At 46.8% G+C, this 20,457-nt stretch overlaps 1 protein-coding gene and 1 pseudogene across 3 annotated transcripts in view; one reads left to right on the top strand and one right to left on the bottom strand.

Moving 5' to 3' along the window:
• B4GALT3 (beta-1,4-galactosyltransferase 3) overlaps positions 1–18,385 on the bottom strand; it is a 53,977-nt gene extending 35,592 nt beyond the window's left edge. Inside the window, exons 1-2 of one of the 3 annotated variants that reach the window (XM_078782490.1) lie at positions 18,035–18,383; positions 5,837–5,995 (exon numbers count right to left, since the gene is read on the bottom strand). The gene's annotated coding sequence lies outside the window, so the exon portion shown is untranslated. Of the gene's footprint in view, positions 1–5,836; positions 5,996–18,034 lie in introns of all 3 variants that reach the window. The other 2 variants (XM_078782481.1, XM_078782495.1) reach the window with 2 other exon arrangements.
• On the top strand, positions 6,298–7,994 carry LOC144889771 (ankyrin repeat domain-containing protein 17-like; annotated as a pseudogene).
• Positions 18,386–20,457: the final 2,072 nt, after the last annotated feature.

Raw genomic sequence — 20,457 nt, 5'->3', positions numbered from 1 at the left:
GCGAGCGATTTTTTTTTTTCATAGCGTCATAGCGTTCATAGTGTCATAGTGTTTCATAGCGATTTTTTTTTTCATAGCGTCATAGCGTCATCGCGATTTTTTTTTTCATAGCGTCATATCGTTCATCGCGTTCATAGCTTCATGGCATTTCATAGCGTTCATAGCGATTTTTTTTTTTCATAGCGTCATAGCATCATCACGTGATCGCTCTGAGCGAATCAGCGCCCACCTGCTCTGATTCCGTTGATTCTGTGTGCTGAAATGCACTGAGGTAAATATGAATAAAAAATATGGATCGTCAAATATTTTGAGTTCGGCCATGTTCGTCCCAGGCTCAATGGCCATGTCTATGCCAAATATCAAGCAAGTAAGCCTCTCCGTTTAGGAGTCTATCGGTAACGTAACATCACACACACACACACACACACACACACACACACACACACACACACACACACACACACACACACACACACACACACACACACACACACACACACACACACACACACAGTTTTATATATATAGATTAACCAACAACCAATAACAACCCAACAACCAACAACAACAGCCGAGGAACCAACAACTATGCCCTGGCAGGCATTTTTAGTTATATTTTTGCTGATCCTTCATACTTGACCATTTCCCAAAAAAGGTAACAGAATTACAAAAATGGTAACGGAATTACGTCTTTTGAAATTTTACCTGAAGAATGCCAATTCTTGAAGATCACATAACCTGAAATTGCTGTGTAAGCACTTCATGTTACCACCTTTAATATCAACTATAATACAAGTCACCGATTTGTCAAATTTAAAATAGGGTGATTTACCTACTTAGCATGATGCATTTGTAAAAAGAACATTAAATTTATAAGTAATCAAAAGTGGGTGGTGACCAAATACAAGTCAATCTTTGTTTATATGGCCATTGGCTTCAAATTCTGTAGTTCTGACACAGTTTGTTGGTTATATCACAGCCTTTACTGTATATAAAACAGTATTTAATATACATGGTAACGGAATTACGCCTATGACGATTAAATACACTGCTTTACAAAGCATTATCTTCCATATTTAGCCAAAATCAATGCAACTGACATTTTGATCCTGAAACATTAGATACGCACACATCAACACTATTTTTCATCTTATCTAAAAAACAAAAACAAACCACCTTTAGAGGCCATATTTCCCCGCAAAGCGGGGGTTGGCCTTTTTCGGGCACCGTGGTTGTTGTTTTTTTTTTTGGTCCCCTTTTTGAAGCAATGTTTTACGGCCAGATGCCCTTCCTGCCGCCAACCCTGTCTGTCGCCTTTTACGACAAACAGGGATTTACCAGTGAACTGGTATTCAATTAGCCGACCTCGGAAGGATGACAGGCTGAGTCAACCCCCCTGGCGTTAATTCAGCGATCGACCGGGATTCGAACCCAGGATCCTAGGATCCTAAGCTGGCACCCTAGCCGCTAAGCCAACACCATATCTAACATACATCATAAACCTATGCAGGCACAAGGATGAACTCATGTGGAAAAAAACCACTGAAGTGGAAAGAAAACAAGGAATGGAATAAGTTGGGCAAGATAGCCTAAAATGGAGCTAAGCTGCAAGAAAACACTGACATTCTTGGTAAAGAACACCTGAATTCTGGTCTAAACCAGATAATTCTCATGCCTGCCTTTGATAAGTATCATTTTAAAGAACAGGTTAAAGCAGGCTTCGAATCAGAGTGACAAATTAGTTGAAAATAAATTGTTCAGCTTTAGTTCAGCGAGTTCAGCTTGAGTTCAGTATAACAACGCTAAATTAATGCCAGGGCGGTTGACTCAGCCTGCCATCCTTCCGAGGTCAGCAAATTGAGTACCAGCTTGCTGGGATGAATGATCCCGGTGTGTACCCCGGTTTGGAATAGGTACACCGTATCCCTGCGCATCGTAAGAGGCGACTAAGGGTTGGTGCCAGGAAGGGCATCCGGCCATAAAAAAAACTGCCTCAAACAGGGAACCATGATTGTCATGGGGCCCGCAAGGCTAACTCCTGCTCTAGCGGGGAAAATGGCCTTAAAACGATCATTCATTCATTCATTCAATGCCACTGAACATCTTGTTCCAAGTAACACCCATTTATTTGAAGGTTATGGTGCCTCTTCTGTCCATTTGTGGCTCATTGAGAATCTCACTATAATTCACCAAATTTCCGTCTGTCCGTCTGTCCGTCTGTCTGTCCGTCCGTCTGTCTGTCCGTTCCCAGGTACCGCAAAAACGGCTGGACCGATCGCAATGACATTTTGGGTAGGTAATCCTGGGACCCCCTGGAGTAAAATAGGCCATATTGTTTTTCCAATTTCAGCTTTGGTCTCCAGCATTTTCAGGTTTGGACTCCTGCATAACGTTATTGTCCCGGGTACCACAAAAACGGCTGCACCGATCGCAACGATTGCCTGGAACCCCTGTAGTAAATTCCTACAATAATTCACCAAAATAACATGACATGAAAATTAAAAATGGCTGAACAGTATTTCATGAACATTTTATTGTGGAATTGAGGAAAATCCTGATGAGTTACGAACCTTTCGCGAATGCAGAATTGGACAGATTAGGGCAATGAGCTGGTTTGATAATATCCCAATACAACCGTCATTTAAAACAATATTTTGTTAAAGTATCAATTGACGATTGGAATTGAGTGAATACAATTACGATTTTAAAATTGTAATTGTGTTCACCCAACCGTACGGAACTTCACATCAGGATTTAAATATTTGTTTATGTCACGAATGTTGTTAAAAGTTAATTTTTTTATATTAATGGTATTTAATTTGTGATTGGAGTTATGCTGTTTGGAATGAAAAAATAGATATCGAGTTCAAGTGAATGATGAAATGCCATGACGGTTTCTGCTTTGTAAACGTAACATTCTCGGATCGCCATATGCAGATTCGCCATTGACTGGGTATGGAACAAACGTACCCGTTTTTCATGGAAGTCCTTCACGAACTTGCTGTCCATCTCTGACGTGCGACTGAAGGTGCTACAGGAATGTGGAATTTATTGGTTTCATGCTTTAGCATTCGCCGTTTCTGCATGGTCTGTTGGCTTCTGGCCTCCCACGCATGCGTAGCACAGGTACCTCACTAGTAGCTATAATATGAGACCTAGGAAGCGTATCAATGTCATGTACTTCAGGCCAAACATACTTTTCAAATGCAGTATGTTTTAAAAAGTTAACTCTAACATCATCCACAGTTTTCAACACTTGGCCAATGAACTTTTTGACATTTTTCTCTTTGGAATACTGAGCCATCACCCATTTATAGTCCAAATTTGTATCTTTAACTACACATCCATAGTTATCCTTCTTGTCCTTGTTGTTAAAATCTCTCCCACCACCATGCTGGTCTGGTCACCATCATCCTGAGCTCCATCATTGCTGTCCTGGCTAACATTGTTTCCACCATCACCATTGTTCTGTTTATCATCATTGTTGGTGCGTACTCCATTCTCATAGCTATTGTCATATTTATCTTGGCTACTTGCATCGCCACCATCATCACAAAACTACGTATAATCAGTGGCACCAGCATCACTATTGTCCTGGCTGCTAGCATGATCATTGCCAGCATCATTGTCCTGTGTCCCATCATTGCCATGACTATCACCACTTTCCTTGCTACCATCATCATCATTTACACTGCCATCATCAACTCCACTATTGTCATCTTCAGTGCTGGCCTTTCTGAAGTAGTGTGTTGAGGCAGATGCTTTCACATGAGTCTGGATGTCTAGGCAGTAGGGACAATTCACTGTTGACCTGTGCATTTGCTTGGTGTTGGGGACTGGAAGCACTCCTTCTAGATCTTTGTCAAGTTTTGGGATGAGCTTCTCCATGTCATCTATGTCAACATGAATGGTGGTGGTGTTTGGGCACTTGCTCTTCGCTACATCAGCAAATTGTTGAGATGTCTTAACATCCACCTTGCCACTCATCACTTCCTTGACAACAGTTCTCTTGGCTGCCCCCTATGTCGTCTACTGGCCCTTTGCTGTGGCTTGTAGCGAAGAAATTCCAAACAATTCTTCGATTCAGGAGGGTAAGACTGCACAGCAAGAAGCGCTGCTTAAACCTGCTAGCTGCACCATTAGAGAACATAATGATCTTCTCAAAGTGTCAAATCTCATCAAGCCATTTGAAGATTGTTCTAAGGAACATGTTGATGGCATATTTGTCATGGTTTAGACTTTAGATAGTCAGATACAATTGCCATTGAATTGACTCCTTGATTCTCAAATGCACAAACAGTAAAAAGGGTCACCTGCTCATATTCCCAGTAGGCAGATTGGATCTCCTTCTGCACCTTGGGGGTGAAGTTTTCAGCAAAGTCTTCCTGAATAACAACTTTATCATGATCATCCTTAACACACTCCTTTTCTCTTCTAAACTCATCTGCCTGTACCCTTTTCACAAATATAAGTTGTAAGAAGTGGGGGGTCTACTACTACAGCTACATAGCCTCAGAAAGAAATGGTTGTAATTCCGTTACCAATGTAATTCTGTTACCATGTAATTCAGTTACCAATGTTTTGATATGATTAAATTAAGATATTTCAGATGTTGGTATTTGAGGCTTTATGTAGGCAGATGAAGGAAGATAATTTACAACTATATTATAATTCAGCAAAAAGTAAGCTCAGGAGGAAAACGTATTTCAAATTTCGGTAACGGAATTACAGCAGAAAAATGGCAAAATTGGTCATTCTATACAAATACCAGATCCATTTGTGGAAAGTGCTTCATAAGATAAGATTCCAGGGTATAACCCTGTAAAATTAACAAGTATATAAAGGAATAAGTTATTGATTCAAGGATTTATTTAATTTGTAAGATTCAGTCATTGTTCCCATACTTCAAGCCCAAAAAGTCTCCAAATTTCAAATCAAATTTTCATGCAAACAAATGAAGCTATTGAAAAATGGTTTTCTGTTCCTTGTTAAGTAGACATTTGTTCACACAAGACATGTAATTTCATCGGGATTCGATAAACTTTTGTCTCTATGAGGTACCACAGTTGATAGTGCATGTCAGAGCAGAAACTCTACCAGGAAATCCAAGGAACTGTCTGTAGAACTCCAAGGTAGAATTGTGCGGAGGCATAGATCTGGGCAAGGGTAAAAAACAATGTCTAGCTCTAGAGTGTTGAAAGTTCCCAAGAGCACCGTGAGCTTCATCATTAAGAAATGGAAATAATATAGAAATACCCAGGCTCTTCCTAGGGCTGACCGTCCAACCAAACTGAGCAAGAAGTACCTTGGTCAGGGAGGAGACGAAGAACCCAATGACCACTGAGAACTACATTTCCTTGGCTAAGATGGGAGAACCGGCCAGAAGGACAACAGTCCCTGCAGCCCTTCACAAAATCTAGGCTGTATTTATGGAAGGGTTGTCACACAGAAGCCACTCCTGAGAAGGCACATGACAGTACACCTGGTGTTTGCATAAAGGAATGTGAAAGAGTCAGAGCATGAGGCAAAACATTCTGTGGTCTGAGAAGACAAAAGTAGTACTATTTGGCCTGGATGCAAAGTGCTACGTCTGGCGGAAGCCAAGCACAGGTCATCACCCATCTAACACCATTCCTACTGTGAAGCATGGTGGTGGCAGCATCATGCTATGGTGATGCTTTTCAGCAGCAGGGATTGGGAGACTTGTAAGGATAGAGGGAATGATGAATGCAGCCAAATACAGGTAAATCATTGAGGAGAACCTGCTTCAGAGTGCGAAAGACCTTAGACTGCTCTAAAGAATTACATTCCAACAGGACAATGACCCCAAGCATACCGTCAAAGCAACACTGGAATGGCTTCAGAACAAGAATGAGAAAGTCGTTGAGTGGCCCAGCTCAAGCCCAGACTTGAATTCAATTGAGAATCTGTGGAAAGACTTGAAGATTGCTGTTCACCGACACTCCCCGTCCAACTTGACAGAGCTTGAATAAATCTGCAAAGAAGAATGGGAGAAACTCCCCAAATCCAGATGTGCAAAGCCGATACAGACATACCCGAGATGACTCAAAGCTGTAATCGCTGTCAAACGTGCTTCTACGAAGTATTGACTCAGGGGGCTGAATACTCATTTCTGTATTTCATTTTCAATATATTTGTAGCAATTTAAAAAAACATGTTTTCACTTTGTCATTATGGAATATTATGTGTAGATCAATGACAATTTTTTTTACATTTAATTCATTTTTAATTCAGGCTGCAACACAACAAAATGTGAAAAAGTCAAAGGGGTGTGAATACTTTCTGAAAACACTGCATATAGTTTTTGGCCCCATCTCTTAATGGTGAAGAATCCTCAAGATCAGGGCCAGGCACCACGTGCGCCCACGCAAGCCCTTCCCATGGTGGTGCCTCCCCAGGAGCCCGACAAACCACCAGGCCCAGACTCCACCCAGCCACTGTCTGTCCGGGGAAAAGCCCAAGCTAAGCCCAAAACTAATGGGCCACTACCTGTAATGCTGCCTCTCAGCTCTTCAGGGCCTCCTGCGGCTGGTTTAATTGGCAGTCCTGGTGCCCCTGGTGATGGGTGCTGTTGTCATACACATGCTCGGGCACACCAGTCTCCTGAGCGCATTGTGGAAGAGGCTCAAGGCAAGCTTACAGAATTGGAGCAACGAATTAGGGAAGCTATTGAGAAGAATGCACAGCTACAGTCACTGGAGCTGGCACAAGCTGAGCAGCTGACAAGAGAGCGGATCGAGGAGCTGAGTCACACGCGAGAAGAGCAGATCCAGAAGAAGCAGTGCATACTTGAAGAACTCCAGCGAGTTGAGCGGGAGTTGCAGTATAAAACACAGCAGCACCTGAAAAAGCAGTACTTTGAGGCCAAAGCTCATCGGCTACAGCAGCTTCAGCAACAGCTACAGCAACAGCAGCAACACCTTCAGCTCCAACAGCAGATCTTGCAGCAGCAGCTCCAACAACAGCAGCAAATGCAGCAAATGCAGCAACAAATCCATCAGCAGCAACAGCAGGCTTTATGTGCCGCACAGCAGCCCCAGAGAGTGGTGACGAGCCAGGTGGTGGCGGCATAGGAAATGGAGGAGAATCGGTGTACAGCCAGCTTCCACAGCTGGAAGCAATGTTGCCCCAAGGAGAGGCGGCACTGACGGCTGGCTATGTGCCAATCCATGCAGTGGGCACCGGGGCTCAAGCCCCAGTTCAGGGCACTCTTGAACCCGAGCTTGGCCCCGTGAGTCTTGGTGGGCAGATGGTGCTTGGAGATGCTGGAGAGGGTTTGATGGTGGCACGCCCGGCACGATCGCTTACTGACACGTTAGGTGACATCATGGCCGCTGCCAGTAGCCGCCCATCGACGGTGGCGAACACACCGGCACACAGCGTGTTGTCGTTGCCCTCCCAGCCGCAGACCCCAACTCCCAGTCCAATTGTCTCACCCCCCCATACCACACCCATTCCACCCATTGGAGGTCGATGCACAGACGGAGAGCAATCATGACACAGCCCTGACACTGGCATGTGCTGGAGGACATGAAGAACTGGTTACAGTGTTGTTGGCTCGTGGAGCTAACATTGAACACCGTGACAAGAAAGGGTTCACTCCACTGATCCTCGCCGCCACAGCCGGTCATGTCGGCGTAGTGGAAATTTTGTTGGACCATGGTGCTGATATTGAGGCACAGTCAGAGAGGACCAAGGACACCCCACTTTCACTGGCCTGCTCAGGCGGCCGACAAGATCGTTGCCTGGTGTTGGCTTAGCGGTTAGGGTGTCAGCTTGGGATCCTAGGATCCTGGGTTCAAATCCCGGTCGATCGCTGAATTAACGCCAGGGGGGTTGACTCAGCCTGTCATCCTTCCGAGGTCGGCAAATTGAGTACCAGCTTGCTGGGATGAATGATCCCGGTGTGTACCACGATTTAGAATAAGTACACCGTATCCCTGCGCATCGTAAGAGAGTGACCAAGGGTTGGCGTCAGGAAGGGCATCCGGCCATAAAAACATTGCCTCAAACAGGGAACCATTATTGTCATGGGGCCCACAAGGCTAACCCCCACTCTAGCGGGGAAAAATGGCCTTAAAACGATCATTCATTCATTATTTATTAATGGTGAAGAATCACTTAAAAATTAAAAAATTCTCACATCCGCATCTTCAAAGTTGAATCAATTCTTCCACGTCACACACGCAAGCAGACAGATGAGATCAGGGGTTTGGTTGGGAATACCTCCCCAGTGAGCGATTCCGAGCAACGGCAAGCTATTAAGGCATAAAACAAACCAGTGAGAAAGCAAGCAGGCAGATGAACAACCCTGGCATATACGTTCTTGGCACAACTACCTGAGTGATATTGGTAACTCCTGTCAAGCAGTCGAGGCCCTACAGCCTCTTGGGGAAAGCAAAATGGCTGGCTGCAACAAGAATATTCCAAACCATGACAATCAATGACAGAAAATGACAAAAGGGCCACTGACCCCTCGTAGGCTGAAGCCGAAGTCAGTGCGGCCACACAGAGCAGCTAGAATGTGTGCTGAAAAAGATAATGACTGCACCTTCTCCAGTGAGGAATGTGATCCCTGCCTCACGATAGGACCGAGCCCTATACCAAAGCGAGAAGCTAAGAAGGTGTCACCTGTCCCACAACCAACAATTACTATGTTCCAGACAAATCAGATAAGATTAAATAAACAGAGCTGGAGTTCAGAGGAGATGGAAATCGTCCTCCAATGCAAAGTGTACGCTACACATGAAGAACGGGGGATTAAGGGTTAAGGAGAAAGATTCATGAACCAGTTGAAACAAACAAAGTTGGCAGCCAAGGCCAAAAGTTCCATTGAAGAAATTCAACACAGTAGAATCAGTGAAGGGAAATACTTCACCCAGGAAAGAATAAAGGAAATAACAAAGTAAGACAGCAAGCATTTAAAAACATGAATCGGATGACCCAAGAAGAGAGAATTAAAATGAAGAAGGAAAAATGGACCTTATTGTGGCCAATGGAGTATGCCAGACGAACAGGCATGAGAAAAGAAAGTGCAAACACCTGGGAACAGATATTCCATAGAATGTGTGCTGATGAAGTTAATTTTAATAGGGCAACACTAAATTCAAAGTAAAGCAATTTCATCTATCAGAAAATATTCACAGAGGAGGAACTCAGAATAAGAGATGAACAAACTGATGAGGCAATAAGAAATAATAGTTCACCTAGAGACCGTGAACTATCACAAAAGCCACAATGGACATACACAGGACATACGTTCACATATGGACAAACATACATACAGGACATACGTTTGGGATGAGATTCCCAGAGTACAAACTCCAAAAGAAAAGGAGCAAAAGACAGAGCTTACTGGTGTTGCGCAGAAAATGGAACAGGAAGAGAGGAGAGCAGAAGCAGATGGGATTTCAAGTTTAATTACAACAAGAGAGAGCAATCAGAGATTGCAGACCCTCAACAGGATGATTTTAGTGGTTTTTAAGGCTATTGTGTTAAAACAAATATGGCCGCTGAACCATGAAACCGATGAAATCAATATTATTTATTTCTCCACCATTTTATCTCTAGATGACGCTCAATAAATTTCATCTTGATCGGATGAAGTTTTGTACTTGTCGAATTATGAGGTCATAATCGAATTATGATGTATATTACGTCATCATTAACATATTTTATTCCCCATGAAGAGTTCTTTACAATGAGGCATGTCTAAAAAAAATTCTATGCAGCACTTTCGGAGATATAGAGGTGCAAAGTTTTTCGGTTAATCCAAGATGTCGCCCGTACCACGTGACCTATGACGTCATAATTATCATAAAAAATGCTACAGGAGGAGACGCACCTATGGTAAAAAATTTCCTGTCAATCGGACCAATGGATGCAGAGAAAATCATATTTATTCTGTGCGGTCAAACAGACAGACGAAAAATCACTCATAAAGCGACACTTGGCAAAACAGAACAAAGTAGAATGGCACTCAGTAGAGCATCCTTTTGACCTCGAAAACAATTAGTGGTTGAATTCAGTGACCTGATATGCAAATAGTCTTCACAGTTTAAGTTAATCTGATGAAAATTGACAATTTTAGAAATTTGGCCTATGTTGACCTTTTGGCCTTTGTTGACCTCAAAAATAGATGATTGTTGGTTTCACATAAGCTGATATGCAAATCCTATTCAGATTTCAAGTGAATTGGATGAAAATTGAGGATGTTAGAAATTAGAAAAAAGTGGTTGACCTTTGGCCTTTGACCTTATGACCGCTGTTGATCTAAAAAATAGTTGTTGGTTGAATTCCGTTAGCCGATTTGTAAATCCTATAAAATTTCAAGTCAATCGGATAAAAATTGAGGATTTTAGAAATCTGAAATTGTTGAACTTTTGGCCGAAGCTGATCTCAAAAATAGTTTGTGGTTGAATTCAGTTAGCCGATATGTAAATCATATTCAAATTTCAAGTCAATCGGATTAAAATTGAGGATTTTAGAAATTTTAAAAATCTGGTTGAGCTTTGGCCAATGCTGACCGTAAAAATATATAGGATTTTGTCGGCCCACGAACTCTACCATTTGGTGAAGTTTTGTGAAGATCGGTTTCAAATTGTGACCTGTGGGCAAGTATAAGTGAGCAGACAAACAAACACACAAACACACAAACAAACACACAAACAAACACACAAACAAACAAACACACAAACCGGAGTGATCAACATACTTGCAAAAAAGGTTTTTAAAAAACAAACAGACTCAAATGCAATACCCTCTCCTCTGGCGAAGGTAATAACCGAGACAGAGTGGTCAACAGATTGGAGAACTGAATCAGGAAACAAAATTGGAAACTTTACAACTGGATCAAAGATCAACAATAGCAAATGCTGTAGCACCACCACTCCAGAGGAAGAACAACTCAAAGTTACTAACTCAGCTGTTGGAGTTGGTTGGTTGGTTGGAGTAAAGTTAAAGGAATATACCTGTGTTTTCTTTTTCCACTCACTCTACTTTGAGTGCATGCAGCTAATTACCTTCTGAAACTTGCGGATCCATGCTTTATCTTATTATTGCACATTTATCCTTGAGGCTTGGTAAAAACACTATTTTAGAGTGAGACTCGGTGTTGGATTCATTATCACGCCATTCTCTCTGCTTATTTTAGATACAACAAGAAACAGGTGCTGTCCTCTGACCTCCACGTTCCAATGGAGTGACCCTCAAGTAACGAATGTGGTGCATTGCGTACGTGACTCGGCTTTGTAGGGGAACTGCCTGCGGAGATAGTTATCTCTGCTGCGCTGCACCGTGCCTATAAAATGAAGCTTACCGAGTGTTGTATTTGAGAAGGGACCGAGCCAGATTCGAGCTGATCCCACTCTCCCACATGTGTATGTACTCTATCATTAAACGGCTTGTATTCTCAGTGTGGTGTCTTTCAGTGGTGGGTTCAGTGAGGTGTCTCCCCAGAGCATTGGACATCGGACCTCATCACAGCTCAAATAGCACCTTAGCAAACAAAACAAATAAGACCAACAAAGATAGATCACAATGAGGAGGAGAATAATGAACAACAGAACGAAGAGGGAGAGGATGTTGACAACGAACAGCATAGATTTTAAAAATAGTTGGCTAATAAAATCGAGGAAATCAAACTAATATCACCCAGGCAAAGACCACAACTCCACCGGATAAAAAAAAGGAACAAATAACTGAAGATACAAGTAAGGAGAATGAACCAAGCAGTCACTAAAATGCTCCCCAAATCATCTAATCAGAGAGAACTTAACGATGTGAGTTTTGCAGTAGTAGACTGTATGTCCAAGAGAAAATAACAGACAAACAACGCCAAAAGATAGATCTGATAATCTGACCAGAAACAAAACACCACCATGGAAACAGACTGGAGGAGCAGAGAACAACAAAGGAAGGAAACGGGACAAATAGAACAATTCAAGAAGGAGAACAGAAGTCCAAAGCTCAAGAAAAGAATCAGACAAATAAAACAAGTACAAAAAGTTTTAATTAAAACAAAAGCCGCGTCGATGTTACACAATGACTAGATGCAGCTGTGCCTATAACGTCGATGTTATAGGTACAGGACATTCCTATTGATTCGATTACTTGATGTTATTTTTGTGCAAAGTGAAAATATATCTCGGCAATTTCCCATGTGTGGCGACGAATTTTAAATACATCTCGGCATTTTCCCGTCTGTTATTTCAGGCGGTGTATGACTGACCATGCCGCGATTTTAAAAATATATATCTCGGCAATTTCCCGTGTGTGGCGACACGTGAATGAAGCTATGCTCCTCTCTCCACATTATTGTGACGACGTATAAATTAAATATTTCATCGTGACGATTGTCATCAAATGGACGAATTTTTAATATATCTCGGCATTTTCCCATCTGTTATTTCAGGCGGTGTATGACTGACCATGCTGCGATTTAAAAAATATATATCTCGGCAATTTCCCGTATGTGGCGACACGTGAATGAAGCTATGCTCCTCTCTCCACATTATTGTGACGACGTATAAATTAAATATTTCATCGTGACGATTGTCATCAAATGGACGAATTTTTAATATATCTCGGCATTTTCCCGTCTGTTATTTCGGGCGGTGTATGACTGACCATGCCGCGATTTAAAAAATATATATCTCAATGGACTTGAAGTTACAGGCCTTTGAGAATTCATTTTGTTCTATAAAGGGCAACTTTCATCGGATTTTCTTCCCGTTTTTTTTCAACCGAGTCAAACTATGTTAGCGACTGTGAAAAATGAAATGATATATCGAATTTGATTTGAAATAAAACTGTGTGAGAGAGGAAGACACCACGGGCCTACAAAACAGGCCTCAAAGCTATGCGAGTTAATAAAATGGTGGATATTTGTTTATATGAAGCCTCTCCCACAATGGGTGGAGCTATGGTTCCCAGAATGGGTGGAGCTTTGAGGTTTTGTCTTCTCTGCAAGAAGAAGAAGAAGAAGAACAACAACAACAGCAGAGGGCACTATTAGCAGCGTCTGCGACGCGGCTAAAAAGAAATACAACATCTATATAATAATACCGGAAGGACTCGGACGCGGCAACACGCGGCTAAAAAGAAATACAACATCTATATAATAATACCGGAAGGACTCGACTTTGTTATCCCTTTTACGCCGCACCCAGTGACCCGATGCCCACGGCACTAATGCATTTTCCATCTACGAACCGCGCTCTTTGTTTATCACTTACAGCCATACTCGAAAAATCTGAATTCGCCGACTTTGGGACCCAAAAGCATCCGATTATCGGCCGATACGACGCCATCTTACGACACCATCGTATTGGCGTCTGCTGGGCGAAGGCGGTGCGAGCCGTCCGCTGATTCGACAGTCGAGTGGTGTGATGGGTGGTGTGAACCAAATGGTCTTTTTATTCCCTTGAACATTTTAAATTAGGATATATAAGGAAACGTCTTTATCGTCATTTTAATAAAGTTAAATGGAGTGACGTTGCGATACTCGGGGTGCGTTGCATAAATCCTCGTAACTCAGAGAGGTGTAGCAGGTGGCGAGACGTAAGGCAGCTGAAAGATAACGAGCTGAAAACAGACGAACGATATCCCTTCCGTGGATGTTCCACGGGTTTCACGTCTTTATCGTCATTTTAATAAAGTTAAATGGAGTGACGTTGCGATCAGTGAGTTGTACTTGAATACGAAGAGATAAAAGGATGGCATTGACTTCGAGACGGTACGTGATAGTTGGCTGCGGCTGGCTGATGCTGCGTTTTTTTTCTAAGTGCCATGGATGCTGATGGACATAATAAAGGTATCGGCTGATCTCTCATCGTAATGTTACCCGATGGAAATTAACTGTTTCTTTGTTTGTCATTTCCTGTGCAATAATGTCAAATTGATGTCAGACATCCTTTTCTATTGACAGCTGCTCTCCTTTTCGCTGGCATCGTCTATTGATATGCATGTTCTTCTTTCATATAATTTTACACATTCACAATCAGTATTTCAATTCTTGCAGACATTGGAAAGGAAGTTGACTCACAGGCCAACTCTCTGGCTCAATCACAGGCCGACGCACAGGCGATGTAATTGTGAGTAGCATTTTTGCACAAGTGAAAATTGATCTTTCTTCCTAACTCTTACTCTGACAAGCAAATCCCCTATGCCATCCATAATGGTACACTCTATCCATACACCACATCCTCCCTTCCGTGGATGTTCCACGGGTTTCGGCTAGTCAGAAATAATGGGCTAGAACCATTAGCTGCTCATAATAAGCTCCAAATACAACAGATAAGGGGGGGGGGGGGAACTATGATGAGGCCAACAACAGAAGAAAGCAAAATCAACAGTTTGAAAACAACACGAAAAGTCGAAAACGTTCCACAGAGAACTGGGGAAACTTGATCATCTATAGATATGGAGATCTATCACAAAAGCCACAATGGAATTGGAATGACAGGTCATAAATTTGGCCATGTCAGTCAACCCAGCTAAGTGATCTCACTTTCAAACTATCGACTTGAAACTTTACCTGAACAGGTTTACCTTCCTTGCCAGTGTTTCATGTGCTGTATTATCATTTCACAATCCTCATAACATATGGCATTGTAGAACCATGCACGAACCATCTGATATTACCAGCAAAACATGCATACCTTGCATTGTAAACTACACTGTGCATTACACATACCTGGGTTATTCAAACACAAACACTGTCATTACAACTGGTTCTAAAGCTCTGCTGCACCCCAAGCAACCGCTGAAAATGTATTCCATTGGATGCTTTGTCAACCTCTGCCTCAAGAACGAACACTCGTTGATCTGAGTCTGGGGGATCAGTGCTCCAAACACTCGCCACACCCACCCCCTCCTCCCCCGGTGTTGCAGACCCCCACCCCACAGTGCTCTGAACCACCACTCCCCCCACCCAGCACTCCAACCCCCCACCCCCCCCCCCAGCGCTCCAAACCCCCCACCCAACGCTCCAAACCACCCACCCAACGCTCCAAACCCCCCACCCAACGCTCCAAACCCCCCACCCAACGCTCCAGACCCCCCACCCAACGCTCCAGACCCCCCCCCACCCAACGCTCCAGACCCCCCACCCAACGCTCCAGACCCCCCACCCAATGCTCCTGACCCCCCACCCAACGCTCCAGACCCCCCACCCAACGCTCCAGACCCCCCACCCAACGCTCCAGACCCCCCACCCAACGCTCCAGACCCCCCCACCCAACGCTCCAGACCCCCCACCCAACGCTCCAGACCCCCCACCCAACGCTCCAGACCCCCCACCCAACGCTCCAGACCCCCCACCCAACGCTCCAGACCCCCCACCCAACGCTCCAGACCCCCCACCCAACGCTCCAGACCCCCCCACTCGGCGCTCCAGACCCCCCCCCCACCCAGTGCTCCAGAACCCCCCCCCCCCCACCCAGTGCTCCAGAACCCCCCCCCCCACCCAGTGCTCCAGAACCCCCCCCCTACCCACCCTGCGCCAGACCCCCCACCCAACGCTCCAGACCCCCCACCCAACGCTCCAGACCCACCCAGCACTCCAGACCCCCCCCACCCACCCAGCACTCCAGACCCCCCCCCACCCACCCAGCACTCCAGACCCCCCCCCCACCCACCCAGCACTCCAGACCCCCCCCCCACCCACCCAGCACTCCAGACCCCCCCCCCACCCACCCAGCACTCCAGACCCCCCCCCCCCCACCCACCCAGCACTCCAGACCCCCCCCACCCACCCAGCACTCCAGACCCCCCCCCACCCACCCAGCACTCCAGACCCCCCCCCCCACCCACCCAGCACTCCAGACCCCCCCCACCCACCCAGCACTCCAGACCCCCCCCCCACCCACCCACCCAGCATTCCAGACCCCCCCCACCCACCCAGCACTCCAGACCCCCCCCACCCACCCAGCACTCCAGACCCCCCCCCCAGCACTCCAGACCCCCCACCCCCCCCCACCCAGCACTCCAGACCCCCCCCCACCCACCCAACACTCCAGACCCCCCCCACCCACCACTCCAGACCCCCCCCCCCCACCCAACACTCCAGACCCCCCCCCACCCAACACTCCAGACCCCCCCCCCACCCAACACTCCAGACCCCCCCCCCACCCACCCAACACTCCAGACCCCCCCCCCACCCAGCACTCCAGACCCCCCCCCCCCCACCCAGCACTCCCGACCCACCCAGCACTCCAGACCCCCCCCCCCCCACCCAGCACTCCAGACCCTCCCCCCCCCCACCCAGCACTCCAGACCCCCCCCCCCACCCAGCACTCCAGACCCCCCCCCCACCCAGCACTCCAGACCCCCCCCCACCCAGCACTCCAGACCCCCCCCCACCCAGCACTCCAGACCCCCCCCCCACCCAGCACTCCAGACCCCCCCCCCCCCACCCACCCAGCACTCCAGACCCCCCCCCCACCCACCCAGCACTCCAGACCCCCCCCCCACCCACCCAGCACTCCAGACCCCCCCCCCCACCCACCCACCCAGCATTCCAGACCCCCCCCCCACCCACCCAGCACTCCAGACCCCCCCCCAGCACTCCAGACCCCCCCACCCAGCACTCCAGACCCCCCCCCCCCCAGCACTCCAGACCCCCCCACCCAGCACTCCAGACCCCCCCACCCAGCACTCCAAACCCCCCCACCCAGCACTCCAGACCCCCCCCCACCCACCCAACACTCCAGACCCCCCCCCCCCACCCACCACTCCAGACCCCCCCCCCCCACCCAACACTCCAGACCCCCCCCCCCCCACCCAACACTCCAGACCCCCCCCCCACCCACCCAACACTCCAGACCCCCCCCCCACCCACCCAACACTCCAGACCCCCCCCCCACCCACCCAACACTCCAGACCCCCCCCCCCCCCACCCAGCACTCCAGACCCCCCCCCCCACCCAGCACTCCCGACCCACCCAGCACTCCAGACCCCCCCCCACCCAGCACTCCAGACCCTCCCCCCCCCCCCACCCAGCACTCCAGACCCCCCCCCCCCCACCCAGCACTCCAGACCCCCCCCCCCCACCCAGCACTCCAGACCCCCCCCCCCACCCAGCACTCCAGACCCCCCCCCCACCCAGCACTCCAGACCCCCCCCCCCCCACCCAGCACTCCAGACCCCCCCCCCCCCCACCCAGCACTCCAGACCCCCCCCTCCACCCAGCACTCCAGACCCCCCCCCCCACCCAGCACTCCAGACCCCCCCCCACCCAGCACTCCAGACCCTCCCCCCCCCCACCCAGCACTCCAGACCCCCCCCCCCCACCCAGCACTCCAGACCCCCCCCCCCACCCAGCACTCCAGACCCCCCCCCCCCACCCAGCACTCCAGACCCCCCCCCCCCCCACCCAGCACTCCAGACCCCCCCCCCACCCAGCACTCCAGACCCCCCCCCCCCCCCACCCAGCACTCCAGACCCCCCCCCCCCCACCCAGCACTCCAGACCCCCCCCTCCACCCAGCACTCCAGACCCCCCCCCCACCCAGCACTCCAGACCCCCCCCCCCCCCCCAGCACTCCAGACCCCCCCCCCCCACCCACCCAGCACTCCAGACCCCCCCCCCCACCCACCCAGCACTCCAGACCCCCCCCCCCCCACCCACCCAGCACTCCAGACCCACCCAGCACTCCAGCCCTCCCCCCCACCCGCTGCACATGTGCTCCAAACCCTCGTCTCCTGGCTTCCCCGGCTCCAAATCGCCACCCCCTCCAGAGGTTGGTAATAATACTAATAGTAATACACACTTTAATAGGCCGGATGGCCTTTAATTTTACTGTGTCGAAGACGAAGGCCCTTGCAAATTACCTATTTATATATTATATTGACTATTGTTATTATTATTAAACGACTTCCTGTGTTAATGGGCCTGTCGTGCTGCATCATGGAACGGGATCACGTGGTTGTATACACATCAAACACGATGTTAAGGTTTCAAATTATCTTCACAAAAAAGACAATAACCACACGCTGCTGTCTTTTTCACTTACCGTTGTTATTTCTCCTGCACCATGATACCTTCCTCTCCCGCTTTTAACCTCTCATGCTCCGCTTGAACCTGAAAACCGCAAATCGGATCTTCCCGCTTGGGAAAACGAGCTCTTCCTCATGAAAATTATTAAATTCTGTCTCCTCTCAATCGAGCCTCAACCATACCACTTACCAGGGCACACCCTTCATTTAGTTCCCTTTAATAATCATACTGTTCATGATCGGGATTTTTTCCCCTTTTATAGCCACTACTCATTAAAATAAATGCTCTCATAAAACAGGAGCCACGATAAGATAAAGCAACGATTAGCGAAGAATACGACACTATATATATATATTTATTTATATTTGTTTTAATTCAAACAAGGTTTTAATATTGATGTTGAAGCATTAAACAGTAAAACAATGACAAAGATACATTTGCTACCTGTGGAAGAATAAAAGCGTAAATTAAAAAGAAAGGTGAAAAAAATAACTACAGCGAACTACTCTACCGTGCCCACAAGGCGTGTATATAGAAAATGGTGACATTTAGCTGCCTTGTCTTGTCTTGTTCATATCGAGCTTCATGAGTCATCATGTCGAGCTGAGGGTGTGTTCCGTTGCCAATCAGCTTGCTAGCGCTTGCCAAGCGAGCCGTTCCTTTATCAACCGTTTCGTTGGAGTTGCTTGCTTTCTCTCATTAGGTCTACAAGCAACGGTACCCGTCCTATAGTCGGTTTGACGTTCCTATGTATTCAATACCCAACCTAGAAATGTTCTATCCAATGAGGTTTTTTTTTGTTGATTTGTACTCATATGGGGTCCTAGAACAAATTCAGTTTGGTTGCCCTTACGATATCCTTGGGCAACTTTCGTAATTTGCATAAATCAAAGATGCGTCCAAAAATACCTGGGGGGTCGCAGAGGTAAAATTTTCAAAATTGTCATGGAGACTTCAAATTAGGCTCAAATTTAGGGGAATTTGACACGGATTCATATTCTAGCCAAATCTGACATGGATGTATGCAACTTTCTTCCTAATGGGAATACCCTACCCGCAAAGTCAGCACACAAGATGGTGCATTAGTAAGAGTGGTATGTAATGAAAAGTGTGTAATCTGGTGAAAAGTGTGTGTCTGGTGTGGAATGAAAAGTGTTAATTCCACGTTCTAATTTTTAATTCAGTTTTTCTCTGCGGCAGTCGAGTTCCGGATGACTGATTCAGCTGTTGATGATGAGAAGTGCCTCGTCCCAACCTGCAGCAGGTCTGGACCACCACAAACATTCAAGCTACGAGGAATCAAGAAAAGGATTCAGTGTGAAAGAGCGGGATGACGATGAGACCAGTCATGGAATGCAGGCTATTTTGGATTCTCAAGGTGAGCAAGCATCAGTAGTGCTTCATAAAAACGGTTATTGTTCATACCTGGAAGGACCATGTCAGAAAGGTTGCTAAGAGAAACAAGGATGACAGCGATGAACCACCAGTGGTCAAAATTAGAAGGTCGCAAGTGAAACATTTTGCTTTTAAAACGAGATACTTGTTTTCTGCTGAAGATTGTAAACCTGTAGATCCTGAACATCCTGAGAGGTGGGACAAGGTAGTGCAGTGTGAAAGAAAAGGTGTCGCAAATGCTCCACCCTTCAACGGTGTGCATGATTTAGCTGCTGCGGAGGCACAGTGTCATCTTCGCTGCTATGATGAGTTCAGGTAAATCCGTGTGTGCTGGCCAGACCTCGATGATCGATGATGAAGCTATGAAATTGCTTGTTCATGAGATGTATGCTAATCGAAAGCTATGTACTTGGACATCCATTGAACTAAGTGATAAGTATGTGAGTTATGGTGGTCAGTTGACGTGTAAGCAAATGTTTACCGTGCTTGTTACGCATTTGGGTGATGATGCTGTGGTTCTTCGTATAGAGGGTTGTGCATCCATTGTTGGATTCAGGGAGCTTGTAGGTAAAATCTGTAAGATTGTCAAAGTGGATACGATGGATGAGGAGAAAGAGGATGCTTTGGTAAGAAAGATCACAACCGAGGCACGTGGCATTCCATTCACCAATAACAACTTTGATCTTGGTGATTTCACCCATGCCAGAACAAAGCAAAAGACAAGTGCTACACTGCTTAGGTTTAGCTCATCTCAAAAGGTGAAATCACAAAAGCGTCACTGAGCCTGTCACAATCCATACAATCTCACATTACCAATGAACGTAACCAAACAACGCTTGGGTTGGGTGTCAAACTACACCACAGATTTGGGAGCAGTGATCTCATTCGGATCTTACATGAGCATGGGTACATTGTGTCATATTACGAGGTGCTGCCGTTCCGGAAGTCGGCGGCAAAGTATGTCGGTGACAATGCTGCCATGCTACATCGGATGATGGCGCTCTGTCGGACAGTCGGAATCGTATTTGGCTGGTATGACAACTT

This window comes from Myxine glutinosa, chromosome 1, assembly GCF_964187855.1.
Source record: "Myxine glutinosa chromosome 1, kmMyxGlut1.1, whole genome shotgun sequence".
Lineage (NCBI taxonomy): Eukaryota > Metazoa > Chordata > Myxini > Myxiniformes > Myxinidae > Myxine > Myxine glutinosa.
This window is presented reverse-complemented; position numbering and strand designations above follow the sequence as displayed.